This window comes from Mustela putorius, unplaced genomic scaffold (assembly GCF_011764305.1).
Source record: "Mustela putorius furo isolate JIRA1106 unplaced genomic scaffold, ASM1176430v1.1 tig00000759_pilon_pilon_pilon, whole genome shotgun sequence".
Classification (NCBI taxonomy): Eukaryota; Metazoa; Chordata; class Mammalia; order Carnivora; family Mustelidae; genus Mustela; species Mustela putorius.
In genome coordinates, this window is record NW_025421467.1 from 3,631,616 (window position 1) to 3,648,369 (window position 16,754).

The 16,754-nt window shown below is 35.6% G+C and overlaps 1 pseudogene; it reads left to right on the forward strand.

The window, feature by feature from the left end:
• The first annotated feature begins 14,370 nt into the window (after window positions 1–14,370).
• LOC101674190 lies at window positions 14,371–14,819 on the forward strand (annotated as a pseudogene).
• The last annotated feature ends 1,935 nt before the right edge of the window (window positions 14,820–16,754 follow it).

Here is a 16,754-nt window from a genome sequence, read left to right on the forward strand (position 1 = left end):
AAGAAAAATGGCTTGGGTAATCCTGATGATGAGAACTGAGAGGGAATTCAAAGCAAGACTGTCAGCAGGTGAGTGATATGTGACAGATAGTTTGATCTCATTCTGAACAAGCCTTTCTCATACTTTTCCGGCTTGTTCAAAGCAAGACTTTCTGGCTCATTTTCAAAAGAATGGCCCAATGTGTTTGTGTGTGTGTATCAGTTGTAAAAGATAAAATTCACCAAAAATCTGAAAAGTATAGAATTTAGGTGACTTTTCTATGAGTTGTCAGTTAACTGCACATGAAGGGCATGACTCCTCACCCACTCAGCTCCTGAAAGTAGATATCTGTATTAGTCTTCTAGGATTGCCATAACAAAATACCACAGCCTGGGTTGTTTAAACAATAAAAATTAATTTTCTTACGGTTCTAAAGGCTAAAAGTCCAAGATCAGGGTGTCAACGTGTATAGTTTCTACATAGGCTTCTCTTTTTGGCTTGCAGATGGTCACCTCTCATGTGTCTTCATATGTTCTTTCCTCTGTCCACGTGAATCTCTTAACACCATCTCTTCTTATAAGGACACCAGTCATATTGGATTAGAACTCAACCATGTGACTCCATATTACCTGTTTAAAGACTCTATCTTTAAATACAGTCCCATTCTGTAGTACTGGAGATTAGGATTTCAATATGCGAATTTGGAGCAGGGGGTACAAAACTTAGCCCATAATACCATCCTTTCTGTGAATGTATAAAACTCTATTGAGGTCTAAGGAAATGATTAATTGGAACTTGTCAGTCTCACCCTGTAAAATCTTTAAAGAATAAAGGCAAAAATGAGTAGTATTTTGTTTCTTTGTTTTTCAACCATAGTAAAGGTGGAGACAGGAGCATCCATAGTAGCTGTTTTCTGGACTACCTTCTGGTAGCCTCACTGTTTGAAGCAACTGAAATAGTCAATATAAGAATTTTAGCTGTCATGAAAATTTCTTAGGAATAATAAAGATTTGATTTTATACAATCTATAGTAGAGATACGCATCTGAAAGTATCATAAAAAGTATTGCTCTTTATGGTAAGAATCAACACAATTGAGTCTCTCATATTTGTAAAGAAGTCATTTTCCAACTCTGCCTTTGTCACAGATGTCCATTTTGGGGGGAAAAGAAGACTCAGTCTGTTCATAAATGGGTAGTCATGTACGTTAGTGAAGACTAAACCCTTCATAATCCAGGAATGGAAATACACTTAATATGTACTAACCATGGAAATTGTCCTTCCTCCTCACTAATTAATGGTTTAGAAAAGGCAACCATTTCTTACGAAGGAGACATGAAGGAATATATGCTGGGTGGAGCCACTAGACATTTCAGAAATTTCTTCAATCTGAAAATGAGAAAACAAGTAGAGATAGTCTTCTTTCATGACTCCACATCTAGTTATGCTGAGAAGGTGACATCTGCAATGGCAGTCATTCTGCAAATATGAGGGAACTGGTGGAAAACCAGGTGTACTGGGTTGAACAGTATCTCCCCCCCACCCCCAAATTCATGTCCATCCAGAACCTGTGAATGTGAACTTATCTGAATACAAAGTCTTTGCAGATATAATCAGGTTAAGATGAGGTCATATCTGTTGACAGCAGGATCTAATCCAATGACCGTTGTCTTTATAAGAAGAGGGAAAAGCAGACATAGGAGATACACAGGGACAATACCGTGTAATGGATATAGCAGAAACTGGAGTTGCAAACCAAGGAGCATCAAGGACCTCTGGCAAAAATGTAAGGAGAGGCAGGGAAAGTTTCTTCCCTAGAAGGAGTATTGCCCTTTGACACTTTGATTTCAAACTTTCAGCCTCCAAAACAGTGAGAGGATAAACTCCCATATTTTTTAAAATTTATTTTTTATTTATTTTCAGCATAACAGTATTCATTAGTTTTGTACCATGCAATCCGTGCCCTCTATAATACCCACCACCTGGTACCCTGACCTCCCACCCCACCCCCGCCCCTTCAAAACCCTTAGATTGTTTTTCAGAGTCCAACCACCTAGGCTGTGCTACATTGTTACAGTAGCCCTTGAAAAGTAGAGCACACGGCAACCCTCATAATGTTAGGGTGAGCCCCGAAAACAAAATGGGTCCTTGATGATATGCTAGTGAGCCCAAGGTGAAACCACACTACCTCTGGTTGTCTTGTTATTAAATGATATATTTTTTTCTCCCTGTTTTAGGCAATTCTGGTGGTTGTTTTTGTTTTTGTTCTTGTTGTTACTTATTTTTGAGACATCTCAAAGTATATGTGATATTTGGGGTGTTGCTAATATTTGGGGAAGAACAAACTTGGAATAGCCCCGAATTCCCTATGCTAGCCAAACAGGTGGAGGCTCCAAGTGTAGAGATTTAGGGGATTAATGTAAATGTGACCTCATGTGTTCTCACAGTCTGGTGAAGCTTTGCACTTACCACTTACATTCTGTTACTTATTGTTACTCCACTGCTACCCCAGACTGGTGTGGCCTGGGGAAACACTAGTGATATTTGCTTGGTGGCCAAGCAACATACAAGTAAATTCCACTTGCCTCATATCAAGATCCTAGTCTGAGTTTTGATTAAAGATAAAGAGATGCAAAAATACCCAAATCACATGCATGAAAACAAAATGTCTGCTTCTTCAGATAGTTCTATTTTTGTGTCTATAATTCTGTTCACCAACTGCATGTGTAACCTTTCTTTAAATTTGCAAAATAATTCAGAAGTTTTCATGCTGCCAATTGCTAATCAAACCTTCTTCATCAACATCCACGCCCTCTTCCCATTTGTCATCTTATTCATACACTGCAAACAGTGGCTCATGCAGCTCCCTTTTCTTTTTGCCTCAGGAAAACAGGCTACGAATCCAAGGGGAAGCTTATTAGCAGCTAAAAGCTAATTTTTAGTGCTATCTAATCAGGTTGCTGACTCATTTAAATTAGGAACTTTAAGAAAAAAATTCCTCATTTAATGATTCAAATATTAGTGTGGCTTGTCACACAGTGCCTGTAGTATTGCTTGCTTCATCTTGAGGAGTTCAAGTCTTAATCCTTTGTGAGAAGAAATTGGTAAACCTGTTTCTTTCTCAGTACATATGGTGAAAACCTATGAGATCTGTTTGATTTATATAAGTGTATTTGGCTGCTATTTCATATTTATCCAAACTATATTATAAAGTACAAGTAAGACTCAGCTCCAAGAATAAGATTTTTTTTTAATATAAAGACTGGACATGCTAGTGAATATGGCACATGCAGACTTTCCAATTATGACTGGCTTACTAAATTGATTTCATTCATTCTACATCATGTTATTTGCCTTCATTATTGATTTATCCTGTAAGCTAATGAATGAAAATGCAGGTGCTTGACATTTTCATATATTTTAAATATGTTTTTAAAGCTGCAACATTGTAAAAATCTTTTTATAGTGTTCGGTTTTTTCCTAACTGGGTGTGTTTTCATTTTTTAAGAAGAGGAAAAACCTGTGGCAACAGTTAGGCATCTCTCTGCTTTCTGTTGGCACTATCAAGAAACTGATTTGAAATGGAATCAGTAACTAAAGGACATTATCCATTCCAACATGAATTGGACATACACGTAGGTCATCCAAATTTACATACAGTAATATCATGTGGCATGAAGTCTATGACTTTGCTCAGTTAGAGGAAATTATTTCAGGAGTTACTCATGGATATCAGTGAAGCATCCAACAACGTTTGTAAAATAAACATCGGACACCTACGAAGGAAGTTTTGCTCCTTTAGAATTTTCAAATATTCCAAGTTAACTCTAGAATGGTTCAGTTGATATATTCTTAACATATGAGCTATACAATTATTATTAAAGGAGACTTAAAACAGCCTGCTACCTGAAAACAGGGGACATTCGAACAACACTGAAGATGATCATCTGGCCTCTGACAGAGGACTACAGAAAGAAAACGTCATACTGATCCCAATTTTCAGTTTTATGGTCCTTCCACTGAGACTAATTTTTCTTCTGCAACATACAAAAATAAAAAAACCCAAATCCCCAAAATATTATACCATCTTCCTTCCCACATGATAGTCTTTCAAATATTTGAAAACTGCTATGTCTTCATACACACATTTCAAGGCAAAAATAATCTCAGCATCTTCATCCACCTGTCCTCTTTTTCACACTCTTTAACAATGGTATTTGGTATTAAATACAACATTCTGGCTTGATATGATGCACCTGGTATACAGGGTTACTATACCCCATAGACTGTATATGAAGACATAAAGAGATGCTTTTGAAGTTAAAAAAAAAATCTAATTTTAAAAGAGAATAGCCCCTTCTTCCCTTTCTTCTCTCCCTCGTCTTCCTGTCTTTCTCTCTTCCTTCCTGAATAATTCTGTCTACAATAATTTACTTTGTACTGATCAACATAGATTTGTTTTGCTGTTGTTGTTGTTGTTGTTGTTGTTGTTGCTGTTGTTGTTGTTGTTTCAGGTGCCTGGGTGGCTCAGTTGATTAAGCAACTGCCTTCAGCTTTGGTCATGATCCCGGAGTCCCAGGATTGAGTCCTGCATCCGGCTCCCAGCTCCCCAGGGAGTCTGTTTCTCCCTCTGACCTTCTCCACTCTCATGCTCTTTCTTTTTCTCTCTCTCTCTCTCAAATACATAAATAAATAAAATCTTTAAAATAAATAGTTTGTTTGTTTTTTCACCCAGAAGAGAACTGCAGAGCAGTGTGAGTTGTTGGATCTCTGTATGTACAAGAGGACAGTAGAGGCTGTCAACACTGGGGTGGGTGTTTCTCTGAAGGAAACAGAAGATAGCATTATAGATTTCTCTCCCTTTATTTAAATCTCCTTTTATGTCTTTCAGCAATGTTTCATACTATTCTTTGTCCAACTCCTTTTATTTCTCTTGTTAACTTTTCCCTTAAATTTTATTTCTTACACTGTTTTGAATAGAAATATTTTTATAACTTCACTTTTGGATTGTTCATTCTTAGTATATTGAAAAACAACTTAGTTTTATATTTTGATCTTGTATCCTGCAACCTTACTAGATTCATTTTTTAGTTCTAATGGTGTGTGCATGTATGTATATATTCCTTGGATTTTTCTCTATATAGGATTATGTCATCTGTTATTACAGTTTTACTTTTTCCTTTCTAATTTCTGTATGGTGTTAAGTTAGAAAAAATTTTTTGCCTTATTTCACTGGCTAGAACTTACAAAACATCATTGAACAGAAGTGGTGAGAACAGACGTTCTTGCTTTATTTTTAATCATAAAGAGTAAGTATTCAATATTTCAACACTAAGGATGATGATAGCTGTTGGTTTTTCACAGATGTGTTTTATCAGTTCCTTTGTAGTTCTAGTTCTAGTTTTTTGAGGGTCATTATAATAAATGAATATTAAATTCTTTAATTTCTGTTTGTTTTATTTGTTGAGATGGCCATGTGATTTTTTGGCCTTTATTCTATTAAACATCTTTTTTAAAAAAAATATTTGTATTTATTTATTTGACAGAGAGAGAGAGACACACACACACAGTGAGGGAGAGAACACAGGCAGGAGAAGTAGGAAAGGGAGAAGCAGGCTCCCCACTGAGCAGGGAGCCTGATGTGGAGCTTGATCCCAGGAACTTGGGATTATGACCTGAGCAGAAGGCATCTGTTTAACGACTGAGCTACCCAGGCACTCTGGTCTTTATTCTATTAATGCGATGTGATAGACTGAATAATGCTCTGGTCTTTATTCTATTAATGCGATGTAAATATGTCCAGATGCCCACACCTTATTGCTAGAACCTGTGAATATATGTTATCTTAAGTAGCAATAGAAAACTAATGCTGATCTTGGTACTTGGAAATGACATACTGCTCTAGCAAATACCCAAAAATGTGGCAGTAGCTTTTGGAATTGGGCAGTAGGCAAAGCCTGAATGAATTGTGAAGAATACATTAGAAAAATTCTAGATTGCCTTGAATAAGTTGGGTGTTAAAGGTACCATCAGTGAGAACTCAGAAGGAAAGGAGGAACATCGTAGAATAAAATCTGTTTTCTTAGAGAATACTTAAATAATCATAAATAGATTATTGACAGATATATAAGTATTAAAGGATCTTCATATGAGGGCTCAAAAGGAAATCAAGAACATGTTTTTGGAAACTGGAGACAAGGAATCCTTGTTATATAATGGCAAGAAGCTTAGCTGAATTATGCTTTACAAGCTATACAAAACCTAGAATTTGTAAACAATGAACTTCAATATTTAGCTGAGATTTTCAAGCAGAGTGTTGAAGGTATGGACTGTTTTCTCCTTGCTGTTTATAATAAGCCACAAATGATTGTTTCTAGCCCCTGAAACTAAAGTTTGCGTGATGGGATTTTAATTTTATTGGGCAGGTGATTCCTTTTGTCCTTTCATTTTCTTCATTTTTGAATGGGAATATCTATAATTGTTTCTTATACCTTTCCCAGCACCGTGTTTGGGGAGTAGTTAACTTATGTTCTAGTTTTACAGCTGCACAGATGGAGAGGAATTTTGCCTCAGGATGGATTACCCCTAGAGCTTTACTCATAGCTAATTTCAATAATTTAGATGATAAAATTTGGTACTTGTGAGCAGATAAGTCTAGGTGAGATTTGAAACTTGAATTAATATTATATTGAAGACCTTAGGATATGGTGAATATATTTTCTGTGGAATGGCCCCCTCTGGGACCAGAAGGAGCACCATGGTAGATTGACTAATAACCCTCAAAGTTATCATCCCCAGGCCCTGTGAAAATGTTACTTTACATAGCAATAGAAAACCAAGACATGATATATTATGTTAACATATTTTTGGATGTTGAATTACCTTTCCACCCTTAATTAGATAATTCTTACTTGGTAATGAAGTTTAATGCTTTTAAATATATATATATATATATATATATATATATATATATATATATGGTCTGATTTGTTTTACTAATATTTTGATAAGGATTTACAATTAATTTTTCAACACAGTGGTACTTTCTTTTTACATCTCTTAAAATTTACCTTCTGTGTGCCTTTTCTAGACAATTGGAACTCTCACACTACAACTTGTTTCAGGGTAAGTTATTAAATATAATATTACAATATTAACCTTCATTGTGTGAACAATATGCAATATATTTCTATAGTTAAATTATTTCTTTTTAGTTCTACTTTAATCTTAAATAATGCATATTTTTATGTAAGTTAGGTACTTTTGAAAAATTTTATTTCCATTTTTAACCATCTATGTTATTCATTTGGAACCGAGTATATCCTTGAAGTATCATAACCTATAAGATGAATTATATTCATTCAATTGTGTTAAATATCAAATATATTTAAATGTTCATTATTTTATCACTAATTTACAGAAATATGATTTTATACATTCCTCACAGTCCCATTAGGAATAGCTCTTTGAAAAATAAGGAGGGATATCACTGGTCGAACTGGGCTACTTCTCCAAAGTAGCTAGAGTCTCCAAGAAAATGAAGATAACTCAAATTCTGTTTCTTTTTCCAAGTGGCTCTAAAACTATTTTACTCAGAATTTGCCTTTTCTTAATTTTGTTCTCCTTCCAGTGTGCTTTGATTTTTCATCATCTGGCTGTCTTCTCAGGTTCAATGATCCCAGCAAATTTTTCTTCATTCCTATGGGTGCATAATTGATTCTGTGCTTTGTCTATGGCTAATTCCTCTTATGTTTATAGCTTCTCATTTCATGTGCAAATACTCACTGACAACTCTGGATTCATGGCTTCTGAACATACTACTTAAAGGGCAGTTAGATCCACCTGGAACTTTAGTCTCTAGGACTTTCAATTTGACCACTCCCTCTAACTCCAGGTGGTACTACCACCAACAACCTCTAAGTTCTTGGGGCCTTTATAATATTGCTCCTTTCATATCATAGATATTAGCCCAGAAAGATTTAAGGATCATTTTAGCTGTGTTTTATTATTATTGTTTCTTAAAATTCAAGGAATTCTTGATTATATCACTGAAATATATCTGAAGAATGCCTCATCTCTTTCAATCAAATGTCATCATTATTAAAATACAAATGTCCGTGTCATCATTATTAAAATCCAAATGTCATTTGCTCAATACAAACAATTCAATATCATTATGTATTAAGTCACTATGCTAAGCATTGGAATATATAGGTAATTAAGCCTGGTCTGAACTCCCAAGCCATTCATGGTCTGTTATAGGAGAGATGATGATAAACTAATAGTTTTTATTGATAACATGAAAAATATAGTAATTTTTTTAAAACGGTGATTATTTTAAAAGTTTGATAACATTTACCAAGCAAATGTTCACAAACCATAATGTAGGAGAATATGGAACTTTTTCATGTGAATCATGTGTAGACTGGGGATTTTAGAAAAGTGTAATGACATGTCCAAAAGCTCATACATGGCAGAGGCTTAGTTTGGGTTCCTCAGAAGTAAAACCTTAGATACTCTCTTGAATACACCGAATTTATTTGGGGGAGTGAACCCAGTAAATAGGACTGGGGGGAAGAGCACAGTGAGAAAGGAAAAGAAGTAAAAACAATACAAGCTTTCATTCTGAGTTTTGCCCCAAGCAACAAAGTCTCAGTCTGTCAGTGCCCCTGAAAATAAAGAGAAGGCATGCATGCTGTTCCCCTAAAAGTCAGGATAATAGACTATTTATCCACCACTTCTACCCACTACTGGTTGAGGATTCCCCCCAAGGGTAGTTCAAGAAGACAGAGCTTGTGGAGAACTGTCCAGCACGGCAGGTCTGAATTCAGTGGCAGACAGAGCTGTGATACAGGCAGCAGAAGCCCAGAGGCATGTTTTAACTGGGCACTTGCAAGTTACTTGATACAGATAAGCAAGGGATGTGTGCCTGTATGTGTATGTATAGCTGGGTGTAGAGGACTGTAGGATGTGAGCGGCAGGGCAGAGGACTGAAAAAGCAGGTGGGAATAAGAGGATTAGTGACTGAAGGGTCAAAATATGAAATTTGAACTCTCCCTGGTATAAGAACTGGCGAATAGATGAAAATTTGTAAGTATAAGTAACGTGGTGGTTTTTGTGTTTGAGAAGCATTCCTCTGAAAACAAGTTAGTTGATGACTTGAAAAGGAGCAAAATGGGAAGACGAAACTAGCAGAAGATGAAAGAAGTGGTTCCTTTTGGGGATGAAGTAGGAATGTTGAGACTGGAGATTAGGGACTGTCAATGGAGAAGTATAAGTCATGGACCAGAAACTCGTATTTAATTAGATATGGAAAGTAAAGGGAAAGAGAGAAAAAATAGTGACTCGTATCTTTGCATATGAACACGTGAGATGGTGATCCTAGCAATTAAAACTAGGGATGAAGTTCACATATTCAGCTGGATAAGGACACCAGGAGGCATATGGAGCTTGAGCAATAAAAAAGGGTCTGGGTTGCGGTATGGATTTGGTGTTTTCTATAACCAAGTAGCAGGGGACTCTGCTGTTGTGTATGTGATCATCCACAAAGAATATACACGAAACAAAGAGATAGAAGCTGAGGACTCTGAATTACACCACTATCTAAGGAGTGGGTAGAAGAGAAACCACAAGTGATTGTATAATGAGTGAGTGGGAAAAGTTAAACCAGGAGAGACCGTAGTCACAAAACCTAAGAGAGACTAAAATGTAAAAGAGAATATATTGAATTGCTTTAAACTGCAGGCATTTTAATAGTGAAGCAGTGGTCAATCATGTTATGTATCTCTTACTTGAATGTACTTACTTCTCATATGAGAATGAGAAGTGGAAATTAGATTTTGCAGTTAAGCTATTAGTAGTGATCTTCATAAGAGCAATTTCTGTACACTGGTAAGAAAAGTCAGCTCACAACGAGTTAAGGAGGGAATGGAAGGAAAAGCAATATAACCAGCCTAAGGATGGAAAGAAGTGAAATTAACAAACAGAAGGGATGAGGTAAGAATAAATTGGGCTTTTTTTTAATATGAGAGAATATGAGAGAAACGTGAACATCTTTACATGCTTAGGAGGAAGGACCAGCTCATATAGGAGAAAGAGAAATAAATAATGGAGCAAGACATAAAGTGAGAACAATGCTGAAAGCGTGATAGGTTAGTGTTAGATGTAAAAAGAGATACATCTTTCTTCTAAACAAAAAGAAAAAGAAAGAAACAGGAAACATAGTTAAGCTTAGGTGTTTTAAATTATGACATGTTAATAGTGCAGCTATTTACAATTTTAACAGCAGCAAAATTAGAGGAAACAGATTTTGGCTCTGCGATGACACTGGTTATTAGGGAGACCTTCCCCTTTATAGAATTTGTTAATGAATTGGGAGCACTTCTCTTGGAGATCTTTAAGGACAGCAGAGATAGCCATCAATCAGGAATGATTTAGGTGAAGGCTGGTGATGAGGCCCCTGTTGATACCTCCCAGCACTATTCATCCCATTAGCAGACTATATCAGATAAAGCTTATTTTGGAAGTGGCAGTTCTTAGCTCGGCTGTAGGTAAATGGTACACAGTAAGTACTTAATAAATAGCTATTAACTTAATGACATAACATCCTCTACATTTTAAGAAGAAGGATATATCAGTAGTTTAATTAATTATTATCTTTGGACCAGAAAATACTCGCACCACTGGGGTTCTAATTAGGAAAATTATTAATAGAAAGACATCTTAGCCACAAGATTTGCTTAATTTGTATTTATGAGATAGATTTTATACATTTTTGTAGTAACATGCTTTTGTGATTTTAGTTCCTGTGTTTGAACACAAAAAAAATCCCTGTTTTTAAACAATCAAAGAAAAGGCACTGCATCTCAAGACCTGTTTTTAGAAGTGCAATATCTAGGGCATCCTTGGGTCAGTTTCTGATATTGCTTGAAGCCTCTGTGGAGTTGATCCAGAGATGGCTATCTCATTTGTTCACAATAGGGCTCACACCGTCTCTTAGGTGGGGTCCATTAAGAAGTAGGAGATCTGAAGAAAAATTGCCCAGTCTACAGTCAAAAGGCAATTGTTTTTTCAACTGAGAATTATTCACTTGCTTTGACCCACCTTATGGGTTTCCTTATCACTCTGTGGCTCTAAATGCAACAGGGAAAACTGCTGCAGAATGTGGTGGTCTGCCTGTTTTCTACTGAAATTAAACTATTCTTTTCATGACACGAGAGCAAATCTGCATTTGAAGTAGGAGAATCAGATTCACCGTTAGGTTGTCTAACCTTCGATACTATGAAAACATAACTTGCAGTTTTTACTTCTCTAAATATTTTTGGCATTTCTATACCATTTTGACTGATATATTCTCCTTTGACATTAGCATTTTATTTCAAATTAGTTATTTGGAGAATGTTCTCCTTTTAAATAAAACAATTATTTTAAACCGTTTCAATCTTTTAACTTATGTAGATGGCATACAATATAAAATAATACTTTCTACAGAAGCTATGATATAATGGTCTTATACCATTCTCTCTCTCTCTTTCTCAGAATAAAGAGATCCCTTTAAGTATATATTGTGGAATATTAATGCATCCTTATGAGTGGAAACAAATAACTTTCCTTCTTGCAAGTTTCAGAGAGAACACGAATAATATGCACACATAAAATGTATTTCACCTAGACAGAACCATATCTTGACTAAGATGTCATTGTCCATTGAGTACTGGTTATCCCATATAATTAGTTTTCAGTTGGTTTCTCCAAGTTCAGAAGCTCTTTAACTTTGGAATTATGAAAGACACACCAAAGACATATTGAGAATATTAAGCCCACACTAAAATGAAAATGATTTACAGTTTTAAAGCAGTCTACTCATATATAATTATCTATACCACAAATTATCCATGCTCTAATGTCGGACCGTGTCTTATAGGTAATTACTGTGCTAAAAGTTAGTTCCAAATCATCACAGTACTGGTTTATTTGTTTTTATAATTTCTAATAATATTTTCAGTTACTTGTTCTTGTGGTGAAATATCAGGTAACTACTTCTTTGGGAAAATTCTAGTTGCTTTATGATACATCCGAAATCCCTTGTTTAGAAGAGGTAGGATATGGTCTCACAATTTTTTACAAAAAAGCAAATCACACTTGTTTTTGCTTCTAAATCATACACATAAGATCAGCACTGAATAGCTTGAACTATTAGCACTCCAGGCCCTCATCAGAGAATATAATTTCTGACTAGTAATTATTTTTTCCAGAATTTAGAAAAACCTTCTGACACTAAATAACAGAAGTATTTACTTGGGCTCCCAGGCCACAGATTGGTGTCCCATAGCCCAAATGAGCTTATGCATAAGTGTTTTATTCATCTCATTTTGTCCAAACTTATATTTAAATTAGATAACAATATTTCTAAATCAAGAGTTTCATATAAAATCAGAATATTTGACTTTTTTGGGACCTACATTGTTATAAGTTTACAACTTACACGGGTTTAAGCAGTTTTCATTATACCTTTTTTTTTTTTTAGGATTTTATTTATATTTATTTATTTATTTATTTATTTGACAGAGAGAGACAGTGAGAGAGGAAACTCAAGCAGAAGAAGCAAAAGAGTGAGAAACAGGCCTCCCGCTGAGCAGGGAGCCCACTCACTGGATCCTAGGACCCTGGGATCATGACCTGAGCCAAAGGCAGATACTTAAAGACTGAGCCTTACAGGAGCCCCCTCATTATACCTTTTTTACCCACTTAGTACCTTTGTAATAACTTGAGTTGCCCTGACTACAAGGACCCAGATTCAATTCTAAGTCCACTTCTAACTGTGTCAGCTTGAAAAAGTGATATAACCACTACACCTCAGTTCTCTCATGTATCAAATGTGAATCACAATACCAGCTTTACAGAATCATTCCTGATAAAGTGAGTTCTAGATATTTCAGAGAACAGACAACCCCTATGATTAATGTGGTAATACTGGGGAAACTATAGCAAGCTCAGTTTCACTCCAGATTCCTTGGATCATGAATTTATGAGGTGATTCAGAATCGGTCTTATTTTTTGCAGGATCCAAAACCTGATTGGTCAGGATCCAGTGACAACTCATATTAATCAAATCTGTGCTATTTTGTGGCATAAACTTTAATTGTTGCGGTATGAGACGTTTGAGTCCTATGGCCAACATATCTTCCCTTTGGGAAATTTATATGCATTGTCAACTTCCAACCAGGGGGCTGTTCATTCACAATCAGAAATACAACAGGCCAGGTTAGTGTATACACTATTTCAGTCCCCGGGCTGAGCAGTCATTCTCTTCCTCAGATGCTTCAGTGGGAAAACACAGCTCAATTAGAAGATGGCTTGGTGAATACAAAATCACAAAAACAGAATTAGTTATAAGATTTAAATAGTTGATAGGATTAGATGAAGCTGTACTGTTACAACTGGACAGGAAAAGCCTTTGGCCTGTGTCACCTACTTCCTTGGGCTGTCCTTGGATGGATAGTGATTATATTTGACATTGAACTCTGCTTATTTTATTTTTCATGCTTAACCTACATTCCTTCTGATTGATATTGATATTTTGTTGGACGTGTGAATTCATGCAATCACGATTCATTCAAGGCTTGCTCTTCTGAGAGAATCTTTATCTTTCTAAGATAGATTGTCTTATCCCTGTCCAGGTTGATTATGCCATGATCTTCCTGTTTAATTCTCCAAAGATAGCTTATTTGCAAATTCTTTGTAACCTTCTAGCTACAATTCAGACTGGCTCTTTTCCTTTTAGCTCCTTGTAAGGATTTGCTCTCCCAATTTCACTAATTATCTTTTTAACACATTTGTCTCTGTGTGGTTGGTATTCTGTGTGTATGTCCATGTGCTTTAGGAAGCATGTTTAGTGGAATCTGCCATACATGCCTCTTAGTTTTTAAAGAAAACAATTTACCCTTTGTAGCTTCCATTTTTTTTTTTTTAAATCTGCCATATGTGTTGATGACCAGAGGAAAGGAGTGTGGTGGGTGAAATAGCGGATGGTATTAAATAGTATGCTTATCCATATAGGAAAATAACTTAAAAAAGAATCTCTGAGATCCTTTCCATTTTAAGTTCCTCTGATCTCATGATTAATCTTAATATTAAAGAAGTCATGATATTGTTGGATAAATAGCAGTTTGTAACATTTTTTACCTAAAATTTCAAATACTTGCAAAAAAGTCATACGTATTTGCTCTAAGTTATAAAATAAATAACATGCATTTCTTTAGATTTTATGGCAGACTTAAAAAGACAAAAATAATTACTACAAAGATGTGGTCTTCAATTTTACTTCAATGATTAATGCATTTATCTTAAAAAGTACAGCTTATTTTTTTTTTATCCCTTTCCTATGTTCAAGATGTCTGAGCAAGGATATGGTGGGTTCTCCATTGCAAAATTCTGGATTTCCCTGGGTCTACCAGTAAGACCTGTGATCAACTGTGTTGACAACACAGGAGCCAAAAATCTGTTTATTATCTTGGTAAAGGGGATCAAGGGATGACTAAGCAGAATTACTGGTGCTGGTGTGGGTACCATGGTGAGGCCACAGTGAAGAAAGGCAAACCAGAGCCCAGAAAGAAGGCACCTCCAGCAGTGGTAATTCCACAATGAAAGAATACTGTGGAAAGTTAGTGTGTTTATTTTGAAGATAACATGGGGGTCATGGTAAACAATAAAGGTAAAATGAAAGGTCCTGCTATCGCAGAACCAGTGGCAAAGGAGTGTGCAGATCTGTGGCCCAAGATTGCATCTAATGCTCGAAGGATTGCAGGATTCTTTGGTGTATTTGTTAAAATAAGTAAATAAAGATGATTTGGGGGCACCTGGTTGGCTCAGTGGGTTAAGCCTCTGCCTTTGGCTCAGGTGTGATCTCAGAGTGCTGGGATCGAGCCCCGCATCGGGTTCTCTACTCAGCGGGGAGCCTGCTTCCTCCTCTCTCTCTGCCTGCCTCTCTGCCTACTTGTGATCTCTCTCTCTCTGTCAAATAAATAAATAAAATCTTTAAAAAAATAAAGATGATTTTCTCGTCCTCCTCAAAATACAAAAATAAGAATAAATTTTTAAAAAGGTACAAAATTCATTGACTACACAAATATACTAACATGAAAATATCTTCATTTTCTAATCTGTAGATTTTAGGTCATTATTTGTGATGTTTTAACTTTATATTTTAAAGTGATAGGAGACCACTTTTTGTACTATTTTCCATAGTACAATTATTCATATTTTAAAGTTCAAAATTATGTTCAAATATATTGTATTTTTATATTGAATAATGTTATAAAACTAGCATAACATATAACAAGTGCTCAGGCATTGTATGTATGCCACAATTATTTAAAAACCATACTATAGAACAATAGTAGATTATAAAAACTCAATTTGATCCTAATTTAATGAAAATAGTTGAGCTATTAATTATTTACTTTGTTTCGTAAAACTCAAAGTCTATTTATTATAGGTCAGGTATGCCTTGAAATCTCAAGAAATAAAATTGGGTCATATAAAAAGGAGAAACTTGTCTAAAGGCTAAGCAAAATCTTAGTGAAGAAAAAAAAAGGAAGGGAACTAAGGTTATTGTACATAAACATTTTTCAGTTCTTTGTTTCCTATGAACATAAGACAGTCAAGATTTAAAAGAGAGGGCACCTGGGTAGCACAGTCAGTTAAGCAGCTGCCTTTAGCTTAGGTCATGATCCCAGGGTTCTGGGATCCAGCCCCACATTGTTGGACTCCCTGCTTGGCAAGGAGTCTCCACCTCCCTCTCCTTCTGACCCTCTTCCCAGCTTGTGTTCTCCCATGTTCTCTCTCTCTCTCAAATGAATACATTAAAAAATCTTTTAAGAAAAAAGGGGGGGATTTAAAGGAGAAAGAAACTAAGCTGGCAGTGAAGTCAATAAATATTAATTGCTAATAAAGTGCCTAATTTAATTTTCAGAACACATGTAGTTTTAAGATACTCATCAGTGAGAGGAAATACCTTTTTTGAGGGAGTTACTTTTTTGCCCGAATTTTGTAATAATAGAAGAAAAAGAGTAGTCAGAATTAAATGAAACTTGTACTGTTCCCATGAGGCTTATTGTAGAATTTTTCATTTCAATATTATTGTTTTCTGTCAGTTTGTATGCAAAGTAACCAGTAACTGAATAGCTGAATTCAGTAATTTACCCAGCAGAAAGAGAATTAAATATAAAGGACAGTTAAGGAGGATATCAAAGAGATACCTGCACCCCCATGGTCATTGCAGCAGTAGTCACAATAGCAACATATGGAAACAACCTAATTGTCCATCAATGAATATATAAATGAATAAAGAAGTTGTGGTGTATAAAATGGAATATTACTCAGCTACAAGAAAGAAGGAAGTCTTGTCATTGTGACACCATGCACAGAGCCTGGGGACATTATGTTTAGTGAAATAAGCCAGACAGAGAAAGACAAATACCGTGTGGTGTACTTACATGTGGAATCTAAATAAAAAAGCTAAAATCATGGAAACAGAGTGTTGAAAAATGATGCCAGGGAATAGAGAGTTGGGAAGACAGGGAGCAGTTAATAAAAGGGTATAAAATTTTAGCTGTAAATTGAATAAGGTCGGAGCATCTAATGCCTCGCGTGGTAACTATAGTTGATAATATCATGTTGCATAATGGAGATTTGCTGAGAGAGTAGAACATAAGTGTTCCTACACACTCAAAAAGAGATAAATATGTGAGGTGATAGATGTGTTTATATGTCTTA